Source organism: Chinchilla lanigera, unplaced genomic scaffold (assembly GCF_000276665.1).
Source record: "Chinchilla lanigera isolate Chin_1 unplaced genomic scaffold, ChiLan1.0 scaffold00009, whole genome shotgun sequence".
NCBI lineage: Eukaryota > Metazoa > Chordata > Mammalia > Rodentia > Chinchillidae > Chinchilla > Chinchilla lanigera.
The window spans coordinates 28618507-28636829 of NW_004955410.1; the positions used below are offsets into that span (position 1 = coordinate 28618507).

Genomic DNA, 18323 nt, shown 5'->3' on the forward strand with positions numbered 1-18323 from the left:
GGTCGATAGATGGGGAGGAGGTGCCAAGGACCTGAGAGGGCCAACTGCGCATGCCTATCTCTCAGTTTTCTCAGCCTCCCGGGTCTCCGGGCAGGCCACGCCCACCACGCGTAAGGAAGCGGGAGGAGGAACGGCAATAGAAAAGGGGGCGGTATGAGTCCGAATCACCTGATCCGGGGTATGAAGCGGCCTGTCGCCATTTTGAGTACTGGTACCACACCAAAGGCTGGCCATTTCTCCAGGAACTCCGGAAGTAATGTATCTGCAGTGCCTAGAAGTTTTCTGATAAAGGAGCCTTCTAACTAAAGGACAGTCCGACGAAGATTTAACACCTCGCCTGGTAAAGCTCAAGGAAAATTTTGACCGCCCTAACCTATTATGGCTTTCTTTGTCCGAATGAATGAAGGTAACTGAGTTCCAACTTCCGCCAGTCTCTCAGACGCCAGTCAAGAACTACTCCGGAGAGTGTTCTGATTGGCGCTTACGCTACTTTTCTACCTAAATCTATTCTTGGAGTTACGGATTTCTCCCAGTATTAAGAAAGAGTAGAGAGTTCTAGGTCCTATGCTATGGAGAGAGAGGGAGAGAAGGAAAAGAAATACAAGGCTAAATAGATATGAGGTGCCACTGACCATCCACAAGCAAAGATAATAATAAATAAATTGCTTGTAGTGATTAATATAAAATAAAACTATAACGTCTGTTCACTCTAAACCCAAAAAGACACGTTCTGGCCCCTTAAAAGTGTGTGTGTGTGTGTGTGTGTGTGTGTGTGTGTGTGTGTGTGATTTTATAGTGAAGATACTACATTCAAGATTCTCAACTGTTAAAATCGCTCAGAACCTAGTTGCATAGTCATATTTGTCATCAAGGAAAATCAAGACACCAGAGGCACTGAAGAATAAAAAAGAGAGGCTGATAGAAGTTTTCAGATTGGAACAGCAAGACAAAGCATTTCATCAGTGTTGACTGTATTTCTCTCTCTTGGTAAAAATGAATGGAAACAAGGTCCATCATTTTCAGAGCCACAGACATCAGTCCACTTCTAGCTTTCACCAACATTTCCCTTGGTAGAGATAGGGACTATTAGGTATTATCTTTCCTAGATGCTACTGTTGTAGTTTGAACCCTGTATCAAGGCTCAGTCGAAATGTAAATTGTTGATTCCTCTACCCTGTAACCTCTAAATCAATGGTGCTTATAGTTCAGTTTGCCTTACAAACACAGAGAGAACCTATTACATTGTGGATGCTAGCCCTAGACATTCTGGTTCAGTCTTTTAAAACAATCCCTATGGTTAAATGCAAGATATCCTAATTTCATTTTGAGAATCACTCTACTACTACTTACCAGCTCCTACAGAGCACAACATTTGTCATAATTTGTATTTTATCCCTAGCTGGAACCCTAACCCTAACATAGAATAATGGCTCTCTTAATATTTCATCAACAAATTTCAGGTGCTCGAGGTGTAGCTCAGAACATGTGCTTAAGCACGTGCAAGGCCTTGTGTTAATCCTCCTATACACACACACACGTGGGCACACATGCACATATATTTTTTCAGATGCTACTAATAAAAACTTAGGTACTCAAATGCAGTATGACATCTTTGCATAATTCTCTTAAGAGATAATACCAATCACTGTGAAAGGAAAATGTTCAATACTGAGATGTCCTTGTTTACCTCACAGAATAATAAGACAAAAACTTTACAACTGAAATAAAATATGCAAAATAATAACAAGACACCCCCAAACAAATCCATTCCCCCAAATGCAATACAAAATTCCTATTCAGAAAGGTGATAAAGTATAGAAAGAATTCTGAAAATGAGAATTCTTTTTAGTGGAGTTAAAAAGTCATAGTGATTTTACAAAATCACTTGAAAGAATTGAGAGCTATTATTCTGCAACTACAAAAATTATAGACTTTCTTAGATAAGGAAAAAACTATTTCATGGATGTTTTATGTTAGTGAGGATTTGCTCTCCCTTTACAGTTAGTTATCACATACAACTCTCTGACTTGTCATGTTTTTTATTAAACCAGGCCTCCAAATGTCTCAATTCTTTGTTGCCTTCTGTTAGAACTGCCCACTTTTTTATCCCTGTCTCTTTCATTTATTAGGTACCATTCATTGGACAAAAGAATTGAAGTAATTTATTCTTGTATCAAATAGACAGCTTTCTGGGGTAGATCAAATGGACAGCGTCCACACTGCTCATTATGACAAGTCATTCTTCTTAGTGAAAGACAGGAAACTATTAAGATTGCCTTAAAATACACACCATCCAGTAGTCCAAATAAAAAAGGCAATGACAGAAAATGGGCTTTTTATATGAAACACACTTCCCCTACTTAGGAACCATTCTCAGACTTAGGTTCATGATGAGTTCACTTGAGCAATGTGTTTGTACATTCATCATTTTACTGTTTATTATTAAAATTACTGAAATTGTAAGATAGACAAAGAGAGGCTAAGAGGGATATATTTTTATTTATTTTCATTCTAAATGTTTAAAAAACAAACGCTAAGAAGAAAATAAAGTCATATTTTACATTATTTAACTGGTCACATTAGGTTAAAAAAATAATAAATGTAACTTTAAGTATGAACCAGAGACAGGTAGTGGCATTCCTACCATTCCACAAAAAAGAAACTTGGTTTTTTTTTTTTTAAGAAACTAGATTTCAAGAAATTTTCTTGTTTTTCTCTTCTTAAAAGTAGATCCTCCAGTTCAAATATACATATGATACATATGTATCATACAAATATACATATGATACATATGTATCATTATAATTAAGGCTAAACCCCTTCCTATAACCTTCAAAATAGTTTAGAGCACTGAAGGAGTATTGGCCCACAGGCCTAGGTTTAAAAGAATCTAGACAGGTATTGGAGAAAAGTATACAGTGGGCCAAAACACAATCTACAGTACTTCTTTGCCTATCTTATGTCCAGTTTTGCTTAGTTTTCATAGGCATATGGAAGACAAATTATATTTAAGTGTTGTATTAATTATATACTACTGCATAACAAAGTTTAGCAGTTTAAAATAAACCATTTAGGGCCGGGGATATAGCTCAGTGGCACAAGTGACTGCCTGGCAAGCACAAGGTCCTGAGTTTGATTTTCGGTACCAAATAAAATAAAATAAAATAAAATAAATCATTTAGTATCTCACACAAATCTAGCTCAGAGTATCCCCTGAAGCTTCTGTCAAGAGAAAGATGTTGGAGTCATCTGATGACCTGATATGGGTATCTGATCTGAAAATAGCTCATCTTCAAGAAGGGAGATCTCTATTCCTCTTCAGCTGTTGGAAAAAGGCTTCTTCAGTTCCTCAAAACATGGACTTCTCTACAGGGCTGCTTGAATGTCCTCATTACATGACAACTGGCTTTTCTAGAGCAACTGACCCAAGAGAGAGAGAGCAACCAAGACAGACTTGTAAGTAAAGAATGGGTTAAGTAAAAGAAACAATTAAAACTGCATTTATTTTGCATTTTACAAAAATAAGCCTTCTGTCTTTCAAGTCATCTAGTAATGCCTCCATAAGAATTTTTAGAGAAAGTGTTGTCTTTATTTTCTAAATTTTTGTCTTTTTAATTTGAATCTTCTTGGGCTAGTAAATATGAGTTAAACATTACGTGGCAGTTAACAGGAAAAAAAATTATATTTTCACTGGAATTTATTGACATGAAATTATTACCCTTAAAAGTAAACTCAACCAGAACCAAAAGGTTCTGATGAATGCAGCTGAAGTTTTAGGCCATTTCTTTTTTTTTTTTTCCTGTGCTTCCAGGGGCTGAACCCAGAATTTTGCACATGCCAGGCAAGTACTCTACCACTGAACTACATCCTCAGCGTCGATCATAATTATTATTAATTTTATTAGCATAACTTATTAAGCTAGCAAGATAAGAAACACATTCTTTCTTGCTCTCCATCTCATTTGTATAATAAAACATACTCAGGCCAGTTGATGTCCTGGCCAATCACTTTAATATAAGAAAACTAATTTAACATGGAGTAGATTTGAGTTATTAACGAAATACTGCATGTCTTTAAGATTCTACACATTAGGAATAAGGTAAGAGAACTGTTCATCCCATTCCAGACCTAGCAGAGAGTGAGTGCCTACCCTCTTTTCCCTTTAGCTGAATGGAGTTCCCTTTTCAGATTCCCAATACTCGGAGGCTTCACCATGCTAAAAGCTCTGCTACTGAGCCACACCCTAAACCCTACCCTGAAGGTTAGCTTTGATGATAATTTGCCTCTCACCTTTTATCCTATTTCAAAGTGACTGAAATTCTTCTGCTTGGCCTGTAAGGCCAAGTCCTTACCTTGCCTACTTTTAATAAAGGGACATACTAATCTTGATGGCATCTAGCCTTCTTGAGTACAGCTCTGCCTCACTCTTACAGTATCGATTTATAAGCTTGTGTTATATTCTCCGTGGCTTTCCAGAGAAGAAAAGAACCCAGATCCCTGTCTTGTCTTCTGTGACTCATCAAGCTTCATCCCTAAAGTCCCTAAACATGGTAAGAAATGCCTGTTCTTCATTACACTTTAAAATTTAATGCAGAGCCCCTCCTCTCCATGCGAACAACTTCACTCCTCCTCTATAGTTTGGTGAGGTTAGATAAAAAGACAAGAATTTTCAATTCTTGACCTCTAATTTTTTTCGTCAGAATTGCTGTTTTCTACCTCAGACATACAGTTGAGGGACCTTGCAAATTCCATTTTATTATTGGCTTATAACAGAGTTAGAAAGTTACCCTTCAGCTTATATAAGGAGTAACGTGCAAATTTAGAGTTTCCCAAGCTTGACTCTAACCTGCACACCCCAAAATTCCTACAATCTGACACTCAGAAGGTGAATGGATAACTATCTCTCTTGCGCCTTGGTTTATATTGGTTTAAGAAACTGTATCTTCTAATATCTGCATTAAATACTCTGGAGCTTTGCATAATTCTGACAGTATTTCAGTATTTTGGAATTCATTTATCCTGAGGGAAGGTAAGCTGCAAGGGCTTTCCAAAAAAAAGATCTGAGGAGTAGCAGTATAAAGCAAGCAGGGCATTCCTGGATGTGTATTATGTAGTAGTCCCTGTTGTCTGTTATGATAACTCTGGTCCCTATAGAGTCCTTACCGACTTTTAATAAAAGGCAGTCTTCTAGAAAAATATAGCTGAAGAACATAGCTGCCTTATTTATGAAACTTTGGAGAACTCAGATTTGGCCTTTCAATAATAATTAGCTCAATATGCACTATTTACTATTATGAATTATTTTTGTTATAAGAATGCTGTTTTTGTTTCCTTATTCATCAGTTAAAACATGAAGTTAGATAGAACAAGATATTTAATACACTTCTAGAGATCCCTTTATAAATAGATTGGCAGAGGCTCTAGAACTTTAAATAATTAAAAACAGGTCTGGGGTTTTTTTCCCCTATCTAAAGATAAAACAGTAAATTGTGATGAGAATCCTGCATATTATTTTTTTCTGCCTGTTATTATAGTGTACCTATTCTCACTAGGCAATTTCAAAATACCAAGCTGTCTTCAGCAACAATAATTTAGTGGGTTTGTGCTTAATATATTCATGAAGGGCTTTGATGGATTTGATAACCATAAGCAGCTGTTAACATTAAATTGCCATTTAACTTTTTTCAGTGACTTTCAAAGTTGTCAATATTAAACAGTAGTGTTTTACAAATGACTACTCTAAGACCAATAAGAATAAAATTGCATAAAATGTAAAAGGCTCAACCAAATTCTCCCTTTTTTCTATAGTATTACAGTATTGAAAAACACAGGAAACATGCACACATTTTTATAGGACTTTAAGTACTGCCTTGTGTATTTGCCTGTACTTTGCATTTTATATTACTATAGTACTCAGAAATCCTCCCATCCTTTCCTCCCCTCCCCCCCATTGAATTTTTAAACCTTTTTCTACCTCATCTCTGTAGTATGTGTTCAACTTCATTTCATAATGCAAAGCTATTTAACCTTATTCCTAACAGTGTAACTTTAAGATACTTTTACTTAACTAATCTAGGGGTTTTTTTCTTGTTAGATAACTACTTAATGTGGTTTTATATTCTGAATTTTGGTAAGCAGAGAAAGTCAGTACTGTTGATACCTACCCAGCCTTCACAACTTGCCCCAAACGTGTCTCTAGACACCAGGAAGAACATTATGCAGTTTACCACCTGCATATGTTTTGCTCCCTTTCACCCCTTTTGTTCAACATTCTAAAGGTACATTGATATGCAGTACTGGGAACTTAACTTCCTTCTTGTTTAAATTCTTTGCTTTGACCCTAAAATCATATTTATCACTTTAAACATTGTACCTCTCCCAGAAACCATATATAAAAGAATAAAGGGCTGACAAACCTGATTCCTCTTCACCCAGCTTGCTTTATCTTTCTATGAGTATTTGATTTTACTTTTTAAATAGTTATCTAAATTATTTTCAGAGGGGTAAAAAAATTAGTCTTGTATTTTTCTGTCACAAATATAATTATTAAACTTTAACTTACTAGAACACAAAAGGAATTCCTGAAACTCTTCCAAATTATATGATTTTTCTTGTTGCACTGACTACTCCACATTAGAAGAAGATAGTCCTCATTTTATATTTTCAAATAAAATACAGCTATGTACTTGCTGGGGAAAATAATTTTCAGGGAAATATTTGTCTTTCAAAAGCAAAAAGGCATGCTAGCCAGCTTGAAAATCACCTGAGGAAAATACTTATACTTTTCTATAGAGAAAAATATACATCTGTAATGCCTGTACTGTCATGCCAGTACCTAAATGAATTAAGAACTATTTACACCATATACCAGTGTGCGAAGGTTAAATGTTTTCAAGATCATTCAAGTAATATTTTTAGGTGTTTTACTATTCTGGCACAGTGGCACGTGCTTTGTAGGCCCATCTACCACAGCGGCTGAGGCAGGAGAATAGTGAGAGTTAAAAAGAGTTGGAACAATTAATCGGTCTACTACACTGCACTAGACTGAATAATGACCCAAAGATTTCCATATTCTAAACCCCAGAATCTATGAATATGTTATCTTACATGGCAAAAGGGATTTTGTGGAAGTAATTAAGAATCTTGGGATAAGAAAATTACCTTGAATTATTCCAGGTAGGCCCACTGTAATGGGCAATGTTCTTATAAGAAGGAAAGAGAGTCATTCAGATTCAGAGAAAAAAAACGTGACAAGAAACACACAGATGGTGCATGCCTATAATCCCAGCACACAGGAGGCTGAGACAGGAGAGGGTCTGCAAGTTCAAGGCCAGCCTGGGTTACATAGCAAGACCCCATCTCAAAAAGAGAGAAAGAGAGAGGAGAAAAGAAAAGGAAAGAAAAGAAAAGAAAAGAAAAGAAGAAAGAGAAGAAAAAAAGAGAAGAGATAAACTGCAACGGAGGAAAGGGAAAAAGAAGAAAGAGAAAAAGAAAAAATACATGTATACCCCAGATGGTTAAAATAGTCTTACAGCTAGCTTCTCTTAGTTCCTTAAAAAGAATGCTTTGTGCTAATATTGTTTAGACAAGATATTATACCTATATCTTGTACTTTGATTAACTAATATGAAGACAACAATATGCAATGTATCAACTATTATAACTGTCCTACTAACCTGTTTCATTGTCTGCTTATCTTTTCTCTCTTTAAAATAAAAAAGCAAGAAAGCAACACACAGAGCGACTTTAAGGTGCTTGCTGATGTTTTGAAGGCAGGAACCCAAAGCTATGGAATATAAACTGCCTCTACAAGCTAGAAATGGCAAGAGAGAGAATTCTCCCCTGGAATCTCCAGGAGGAACACAGGCCCGCTAACACCTTGATTATATGTCAGTGAAAACTATTTTGAATGTCTGACTTCCAGAATTGTAACATAACAAATTTGTGCTGTTTTAAGCCACTGAATTTGTGGTGACGTGTTACATAAACCAGCAATAGGTAGTTAATGTGCCTAACTACAAAGTGCATAAAATGAACAAGATTTCTAATCAATAGAACCAACATATGTAATCACACTACTAAATGCCATTGTAATTAATAGAACTATTCGCAGAAACTAGGTAAGTGACTGTGACTTTAGTGTACTTATTAATGTATATAATTACTAGATAGTTTCTTTGTATATCACACATATGTTCTATCAACAAAATTTACTGAATCTCTTATTCCTGAACTTTTGTATTAATTAGTGAATAGTTTTTTAGGGTTTTGTTTTGTTTTTTTCATTTCTTTTGAGACAGGGTCTCACTATGGATTGCAAGCTACCCTTGAATTCACTATGTAGCCCAGGATGACCTTAGACTCATGGCGATACTCCTGCATGAGCCTCTTGAGTTGTGGGATTACAAGCATGTGCCACCATGCCCAGTTTATAGTTTAATAACTCATACAAAAGATAGTAATAATGGTAGCCCAGCCTTGCTGAATTCCCCTAGAAATCACTAAAGTTCTTCACAATTACCAAAATAGCTTCCTTTTTTCCTTATTTATACTTGGAATAAAATCTCTCTGGGTAGAGTTCAGAAACATTCCAAACAAAAAATATATAATTTTAAAAGCTGAATTGCATAGTGCTTGTTTGGGAAACTTTTAGAAATTATGTTGTGGTTTTATAGAATGTATAACAGCAGCCTAAGCTTCAGGGTTTTCAGAGGCCTAGCCCTTTTTTTAAGGAGTGTTCATATCCATTTCCACAAAATAGTTTTGTATTTCCATTGAAAATTATTTTCAACTGTTTATTTTTAGTAACAAAGGCCTTTAAATGCAGTGCCTAGGTCATGCTAATTCTCGGGGGGAGGGGGATGCCATTCAGGAGTTTCCTGTGTGTTAGGTAAATGGGTGAAAATTATTCAGTTTCATCATAGTGACCTCTGCTACCTCATCAAACACTCAGAATCAGCCTTTATTATTTTACTGTTTGTGGAGCTTCATCTACAGGAACGTAATAGTGGAATTTTTCAATACTACATTTTCCACTGTTGGGGGATTTGCTATCCTTATGTGATTGCTTTAAGAAGCAACAAATCAGAAAGCCATCATAAAATTCAGATGCAGCAGCCATTCTTACTGCCTGGGTTAAATTGTTACCTGGAGATAAGTAACTGAAAGTCTGCTGCTAAAATGCATCTTCGGATCAGCTTGAGTCAGAAAGGCATCCTTTTTTTTCCTCAATGCTTTAACATCTTTTCTATGTGGGGCAAACATATTCTGTTTCTTTCTTTTTTTTTTTAACTGACGCACATAATCATAAGATATGCAATATACATGAAGCATTTATTGTTTCTCTACAAATATCCACTCCTGTTTTTTAAATTGTATTAACTCCCATGGCAGTAGACGACACATAGGTAACTACATACTAACTTTCAAGATAAGAAAAAAGATTTTTTGGGGTTGGGGATTTAGCTCAGCAGCACAGCGCCTGCCTGGCAAGTGCGAGGTCGTGAGTTAGATTCCCGGTACTGGGGAAAAAAAAAAAAAGAAAGAAAGAAAAAAGATTTTTTCTCCAGTACAGGGGATTGAACCCAGGGTTTCATGCATGCTAAGCAAGTGCTGTACTGCTGAGCGATAGCCCCACCTCTTTGGTCAACTCAATATAAAGAATTTCAATAAAATCTGTGAAGAATAACTTCATTTTTTTTTTTAGGGGAGCTACTTACTTGATTAGCTCTGTACAGTATTTCTTGGTGAGTTTCTTTTGCTTTTTAAATTTGTTCCAGTGCTTAGGATCAAACCCTTAGCCTCATGCATTGCTAGGCAAGCATTCTACCACTGAACTATATCCCCCCTCCTGTGAGCTTTAAAAATGAAGTTTGAAAACTGTAAGTAGAGAAGACAAAAACCTATTACACAGATGGTACAGACACACTGATTACAAGGAATTACTTTATTTAGAAAAACACTGTGGAAACTAGTTGCATATTTTGGAGCTACATTGAAGTATTTTCTAGGAATAAGGAAATCTGGGGAATAAAATTCCCCTCTGAGGATTAATAAGCCAAGAAATCCACACGTAAGAGGGCAAAGCAGATATATATGACCACCTGAAAGAGACATAATATCTATCCACTTGGTCTATAGGAAAAACAAGCTTGTTTAAAAGTAGATGGGGCTAATCCTGTTGAGAAGAAAACATAAATATTTAAGATACAGGAAAGAGAAGGGAAAATCTATAGCATAGATTTCTTGAAAAGACAATAAATGCTGGGATTCAGATCACAAATAGAGAAATTGACCTTGGGTAGGGAGAAACATCCCTTCTATCCTGACACAGGGGCAAAAGGGCCAGGTGAGAATAGATATATGGGGTTTGGCAAGAGTGAGAGAAACCTTTGCTGTTTTCTCAAATGCCAAGGTGCCATGTTTTAAGGCAGCAATCCTAATGCAGTCGTTGCCATTGCATTGTCTTAGAAGGCCTCCAATATAGAATCTATGCTGTTAACTAAAAGCAGAGTATTATATGATCAACTGAAATAGCAAAGGAAATATATTAATCTAACGTTAACTAAAATTGAAATGAGCCCTGCACATTCTTAATAAAATCTTTTCACATTTAAATTTATTGTGCAAAATACTGGGATGAGACACTGTTTACAAAAATTTTGAATAGAAAAGTTGTAAAGTTTTTTACAGGAAAAATAAAAAGTGTCTACTAACAAGGGGTGACTGGAGCTATAAGTAAACTTAAAGCAGAATCTTCCAATGTAAAGTATTTTCAGAGAACAAAATGAGAGATTTAAGATATTTTATTAGGGCCATATTTCTAAGGCTAGTTCTTTTTTAGGTTTCTTTTCTTAAAATTTTTTTTCTTTTCTTTTTAAATCTCTTCCCTCAAGATTTTCCAGCACTTCTTGTAATAGCAGAAACTTTAAGGAGGTTAATTATTACCTTCTTAATGAAGATTTGGGAGTAGTTTTTACCTGGTTCTTGTTCTGCTTCTTGCATTACTGGTTAGAGTGTAGCTTGATAAAGCAATCTGAGATGGAAAGACACAACTGTCCAAAGTTTTCTTAAAAGTGCTGTACAGTTGGCCAGAAGTGTTTTTATTTGAGCTATTATGTCCTACAGAATATGCCTGTCCATGCTAAAATTGTTAGCATTGTAAACTGAGCCATTAAGTTACCATTCTAAAATTTAACATGTACAATGTAATTGCCTAGTCTACAGTTGCTGGGTGGAATAGATAAACATGACAACTTTCCCTTAGAACATACTTACTTTTTTAAAGGTGCAGAAGTATTTCTTTGTAATTATTTAATTTAAAATGCTTATATAAAATGATCTCACAAAAATCAAACTGATACAAAGTAAAAAGTAGAACTATCTGGGGCTAGGGATTTAGCTTGGTGGCAAAAGCCCCTGCCTGGCAAGCACAAGGTCATGAGTTCGGTTCCCGGTACCAGAGAAAAACCAAAAAAGAAAGAAAAAAAGTAGAACTATCTTTTCCCTCTCCCAATATTATTTATTTGAATTTTAATAGGTATTTTAAATGTGTATTCTAAAAGGTTTGTACTAATTTAAATTCCACTCTTCTTAGTTATAAGCAAATGTACTTAATAACTTACTAATTTACTCAGAAAATTTCCATATTTATTGGTTTTAATCTCATTTAGCTGCAGTGCCTTATTATGAGTTCAAAACATTAATTTTCAAGTTTATAAACCTAAAAACAAAAACACTTTAAGGTACTCAACAGTAAGTGCAATGTGCCAGGAATTGAACTTGAACTTCCTATCTTATGTAATATTATCTAAACACTGACTTACACTTTCAAATTAATTAGCTCCAACTCAGTATATGTGCTACTGAAGTGGGCACTCAGACTAATTAGTTTATTGGTTTTTTTAAAATGATGCCTACAGAAAATTATTAGGATATTTTTGAATATTGAGAAATTGATAAGCATGGTATATCAGCTATATAACTATTCTGATTACCTCATTTTGTTCTCTTAGAATAAAAGTCATATTTATAACCAATTTGCAACCTTTCTCAGTTGGGACTCATTAGCCAACAGTCAAGGAGACTGATAAAAGAACCCTGTAATAAAAGGCACAGCACACTGGAAACAATGCAATTCCTATACATTGGAGGTAATAGGAAATACTTTATCTTTAGTTTCACATTTCATCCCAAAATCTCTGTGGTACATGGGTAGCCGGTATCTAGTTGTACATTATTACTTCAAAGACAAAAATACACCTCTTGGTGTAGACTGTTCTGTCTCTGACAGGCCAATCTGGACCTCAGTTGGGACAGTCACTCTACAGAGTATCCAGGAATGGAGGAAGCTTCTGTAAGGATTAATGTTACAGCTCTGCTCTCCCATAAAAATCTGATGGCCCCAACTGGCTTTCCTAATATCCCATAGGCTGGCAAATGGTCCCTGAGGCCCATTATTCTCATTCACATGTTTTAAAAGAGGCTCCTTCCCTGCTGCTGTTACCTCTTATGTTCACATTTGGCTTTTACAAGACGGACTTAGGGTGGGGATTTATAGTACAGGCACAGCTTTGAGGAAGAAAAATGATGTCCTCCTCTCTGTTGTATGATAGTACTGTTCCTGTAATAGCTATAGAACCAGGTTGTCAAATACCCATTAAATTTAATTCTCTAAGTATAAACTACAGGTCCAGAATTTTATTTGTTCAGCTGATATTCATAGATTTCTGTAAGACTGTTAGTGGATGAAACTGAAAATGATAGGTAAATGCCTAGAAAGCTAGCATAAATGCTGGCAAATACCCAGAAAGCAGTCAGAAAAAAATTTTGGAACTGAAATTGAGCTCAAGTAGGCATAAACTCTAATATCTTATGATATGTAAAAGGCAAGAAAGAAACTGATTATAAAGGCTGAGCTTTCATACCAATTTTGTTTGCTCCATAAAATTATATCTTTCTTTCAGTTTTGTATTCTCTCATTCTGATGTATCTCAGTCCCTACTGTTAAATCCTAATGGTTTCTGACGACTTCTACAGAATTGGATTCATTCGATAACCATAAGCACAGAGAAGATATGCAAAGATATCAGATGTCAGAAGGATGTAAAGATGAGGTAAGTCATGTACTCATAGGTTGTTGAATGGATGAACTTTCATTTCTAACTACTATACAGGGCCTCACTAAGTATTTTAGGCTGGCCCTGAACTCATGATAATCCTCCTGCCTCAGCCTCCCAAGTGCTAGGATTATAGGCATGCGCTACCATGCTAAGCTTTCTGTGTGTGTGTATCTGTGTGTGTGTGTGTGTGTGTGTGTGTGTGAGAGAGAGAGAGAGACAGAGAGAGAGAAGTGGAATATAAATGGAGCCTTTAGAAGGTGGAACCTTGAAGGAGGTCCTTAGGTCATTGGAAGTGTTGCTTTAAGAGGATATTGGACCTCTCTTTCTTCCTTTCTCCTTCTCTTTTGCTTCCTGGCCATGAGATAAGCAGTTTTTCTCTGCCATCACTCCCACTATGATATGCTGCTTTGCCCAAAGCAAGGGGACCAAGAAATCATAGTCTAAAACTTCTAAAACTATGAGCCAAGGGGCTGGGGATTTAGCTCAGCGGCAAAAGCGCCTGCCTGGCAAGCGCAAGGTCATGAGTTCAGTTCCCGGTACTGGAGAAAAACCAATAAATAAATAAATAAATAAAACTATGAGCCAAAATAAATCTTTTCTTTTTATAAATTTATTATCTCAGTTATTTATTATAGTAACAAAAGCTGACTAACACAAATGGTTAATTTAGTTAGGGGAAGGGGACACTTGTTGGAAGAGGATATTGGAGGAGACATATCACTATAGACCTATTAATATTTTTTCTAGTCTTTGAACAACCAGAGTAAGGGGAAGGGAGATGTGATTAAAGGTGAAGAATAGGAGAAGGCTGAGTTGGCATTCCAGCCTACCACATTTGAAAAACAGACACAACTCACAAATCTTACAATGAATAACTAGATGTCTGTTGTAATCAGGCTTTGCAAGGAGAATAATACAGGATATATAATTTACAAAATTATTTTATAATAGTCACTCGAAGAGTCATATACAAAGACAGTGCAGGAAATCTGTCCACACACTGAAGACCAAAAGAATGCAGCTAAGGGCCTGGATCCCACAACAATGTCCTGCATGAGGCCAGCTGAAGACCTAGAGCCCATAACAATGCCCCTCATGAGTTCAACTGGAGGCCAAAAGCCCATGACAATGTCTCATGCAGGCCTGTTTCAAGGATCTTCTCTAGGAAGGCCCAATCATGAAAGCTAGAAAGTCTGTGCCAGTGGGATGAAGGATCTGTGCTAGCAGGCTAAGGGTCTGCACTGGATCCAGGAAGCAATGCTCAAAGTAAGAACCACAGCTCCCCTGTAAAGGACCACAGCCATCCTCAGCAACAGCGAGGTCCTGAGCTCCTCTGATTATGAGAACATCAGAGTCCGTATCAGGAAAGCTAACTCGACAAGCTTCTCCCAGAGACTGAGTAGTGCACCATCTTCCCCTCTGGAGCCAGGAAGTGATGCTCAAGTAAGGACCAGAGCTCCCCCAAAATGAACCGTAGCCATTCTCAGCAACAACAAGGTCCTGAGCTCCTTCGATGATGGGAACAGCTACATTCATATCAGGAAAACTAGCATGACAAGGTCCTCCAAGAGAACCAACAGCTCCTTAAAAGCTTTTGTTTTCTTCTTCTCCAGTTCTCCCTTTTATGCTGCTGGCATCAATTCTCAAGTGGGCCTTCTACACCCAGCAAGCACCACATTGGTTCAGTTCAACTGGGTGTTACAAGTTGACCACCAGTTGTCTGGATTGACAGACAATGTCTTACAGGTGACACATCAGAATTCACTGATGGTGGGGCTGGGGATTGAGCTCACCGGCACAGTGCCTGCCTGGCAAGCGCAAGGTCATGAGTTCAATTCCCGGTACCAGAAAAAAAAACAAAACAACAACAACAACAAAAAGAATTCACTGATGGTAACTCAGTAAAGATTGTATCATGGTCTTCCAACTTGCTTCAGCTACCACTTCAATTCAGACCTTATTCTTGAATTTCTTATTGCGAGAGACAAACAGTGGAATTCAATACTAATAACAACAATAATAATGCTAGCTAGCATTTATTATTTATTATCTGCATCTCCTATAAAGTACATATTTCAGGATCAAGCTAAACTAAGGTACTTATAGACCCTACCAGATTCATTGGAAGCTTGATAGGATCATTTAAAAACATTTTTATGAATGCATCCCTTGGATAGATTGCTAAATCAGAGTATAGCAGCATACTGTAATGGTATAAAGCCACTAAAAAATCCACAACAGCTATGTTAAAATGTACAGAAATGTGTAATATATAAGGTTATATAAAAAAGAGCAGAATGTCAAATGGTATGTGAACTTACTATAAAGTAAAAACATGGGTATGTGGATGAGAGTCAAAAGATAATATTCAAATTTTTAAGAGTCTCATGCTCTACTAAATGAGCTAGCCGGGCAATATTCAAATTTTTAAATAGTTGTGTTGGGAGGTAGGATTATGAGTGATTATTTTTTCCTTTTCTGAAAATTTCTTTGTATCTTTTTGCTGCTCCATATATTACAGTAACTTCTACTGGTCAATATCTAGGCTCAGCTAAATAGAAAGATCCAACATGTCGGTAAATTAAACAAGGTTTCAGTTTATTTCTCATATGACAATCAAGATGCAAGTCATGCAGAGCTGATACAATGATTCTACTGTGCTGCAACTCAAGTGTCTATCTTTTTATTCTGTTTCCTTTCTCCTAATGATCTCAAAGGGCTGCCCACCATGTCTGTACTCTGGCCAGTGGGAAGAAGGAAAAGGCAAGAAGCAACCATATTCTGTTCCTAAGAAAAAATGGTGCCTGACACACAGCAAGAAGACAAAAATGTTGAATGAATGAATGAATGAGCTTATAGTAACTCTAGTTTTGAAAGTGCCCAGCAGAGAAATTCAATAATAAAAGACACTTAACAATCAACAGATAGAGGCTGCTGATGTTTTCTTATTGACCTCAGAGCTGCAAGAAGAGGAGTAAGATGCTTTGCAAGCTAATGGGAAACATCTGATTGTGGTCTATGCTCATTTAATTTTGGAGGACTAATTCAAGGCAGGCATATGCCTTTCATTCTCAATACGTGTATGCCTTTCACTCACCTATGTTAAGCTCCTTTGTCCACCCTGATGGCCAGCTCTTCTCTTCTAATCTTCAGAGTTTAAATCCCATAACTGATGGTTAACTGGAACTATAGTAATGAAAGCCCCGAATAGTAATAAGAAGGAACCTCTGCTGCCACCACCAACCATGCTGGATCCAGGAGGAAATATGTTCCCCATGTCCCTCCTTCATGCTGTGAGGTGGTCCACATCTTTGGACTTATTCCAACAACCTGTTAAAACTTGGTGGATTCCTGTGGAGTTGTAGGCATGCAAGGACCTGCTTCACCCAAGGACATCAAGAAGGCAGATCAGAAACTAGCACTAAAGTGGCACCCAGATAAACATCCCACAAATAAAGAAGAAAAGCAAATATTCAAACAAGTAGCTAAGGTGTATGAGGCATTATCAGATGGTAAAAACAGGACATCTATGACAAATATGACCAAGAAGGGTAAAACTGAGCACGTAGAAGTCATTTGGACATTTCATTTGAATTGGGCTTCACATTCTGGGCCCTAGATGATGTTTTCAGGGAATTTTTGGTGGAAAGTAGTTGTTTTCATTCAATTTCTTCAAAGACTTATTTGAAAACTCTTTTGAGCACTGAAGGGATCAGAAGCCACAGTGCAGGCTTTTTGTCCACCATCAGTGGACTTCCATCCTTTGGAGGTGGATTTGCTTCATTTGGTTCACTTCATTTTTGTCCACATCCTTTGCTGGCAGTGGGATAAGCAACTTCAAATCTATATCAAGTTCTACTTAAATTTTGTAGAAAAACCACCATGAGGATTGTTGAAAATGGTCAAGAAAGAGTAGCAGTTGAAGAAGGTGAACAGTTAAAGCCCTTAATGATAAATAGTAAAGAGCAGCTGCTACATTTGGATAACAAGTAATTCAATACATGCATTTAACAGATTTTAAAATTATAACAAGCATCATTTGAGGATTAAGAGGAACTTTTTTTGAAGATATCAAGCAAATTCAATTTTCAGTATAACTGTACCTAAAGGATTTATAGACATCTCATTGGAGCTCCTCTTTGTCATAAACTTTTAAATATGTTGGAATCACACAATAAGATCATTTTTTGTCTTTAAAATTATTGTAGTCTCTGTAGGCACTTTGCTTTTTGTATTCAACATCAAAGGTGAGCCATGACTCTTTGAGTAACACTAGCACAAGGTAAAACTTTAATACCAGCATAGATGTGTTTTCCATTATGTTTGAAACGTGAGCCAACCAGTGTCAGCTAATGTTGCCAAGATGAGTCTTGCATGAAATAATTTTCATTTTGTCAGTATTTAGTAATTAAAGATATATTGGTTTGATATAAATTTAAGTTTGTTTTCTTATTGTGCACAGATACCAGCAACTACAAGTTCTGACAATCGTTTAAATATGTATTGTTTAGCTTACATTTATAAAAGCTGATAAACTAGGCCTTTGACATTTACTTTAAAAAAAAAAAGAAAAGGAATGTGAATGTATTTAGTGCATTCTTACCAGAATGGGATCTGCAGTCTTTTTGGGTCTGTGTATGGTTTTGTGCCTGGGCTTCTAGTGTTGTCCCTTTGGTAGCTTTTCATTTTACCATTAGGGTAGGTGGTGAACATAAGTTATATGTATAGTATATGAAGAGTTGCTTGTTTACAAATAGTGATTTAGCATGTTTTGAATATTTTAGAATGATGGCATCTCTGTGGGGGAGGGAAGAAACCTTTTCACACATTTTCATTATTAAAAGTATGTTGTAATTTTCCTGAATGTATTCAATATGCATGGTAAAATCACAGAATGATTAAGGGCTCAGAAAAAATAAAAGCGTTTCTTTTGTTTTTTGATCTCTAGAAAAAAAGAGTTGTAAGGTGAATTATTCTCCTTGCTTGTAGTCTGAAACATATACAATATCCATTGAATTTAAAGGTGTATCCCTACATGAATCTGTAGGTGAGGAAAATAAAAGTGCACTCAAAGATTTTGTTTTAAATTCAGTGTGCTGCCTTTTCAACCAAATTGTGTAAATATTTGTGTGAATATTCTATACATCTCCTGATGTACTCCTTATTGATAGGCCAGTAGAAATCCTTTAAATATTCATTGAA

The 18323-nt window shown here is 36.3% G+C and overlaps 1 long non-coding RNA gene across 2 annotated transcripts; it reads left to right on the forward strand.

The window, feature by feature from the left end:
* Positions 1-318: 318 nt before the first annotated feature.
* LOC106147786 lies at positions 319-16586 on the forward strand. Of its 2 annotated transcripts, none has more exons than XR_001232748.1 (4): positions 319-406; positions 3373-3456; positions 12966-13115; positions 15839-16586. It is a non-coding gene; the product is annotated as an uncharacterized LOC106147786 (long non-coding RNA). The 2 variants fall into 2 exon arrangements; XR_001232749.1 differs by having other exon boundaries at positions 13039-13115.
* Positions 16587-18323: the final 1737 nt, after the last annotated feature.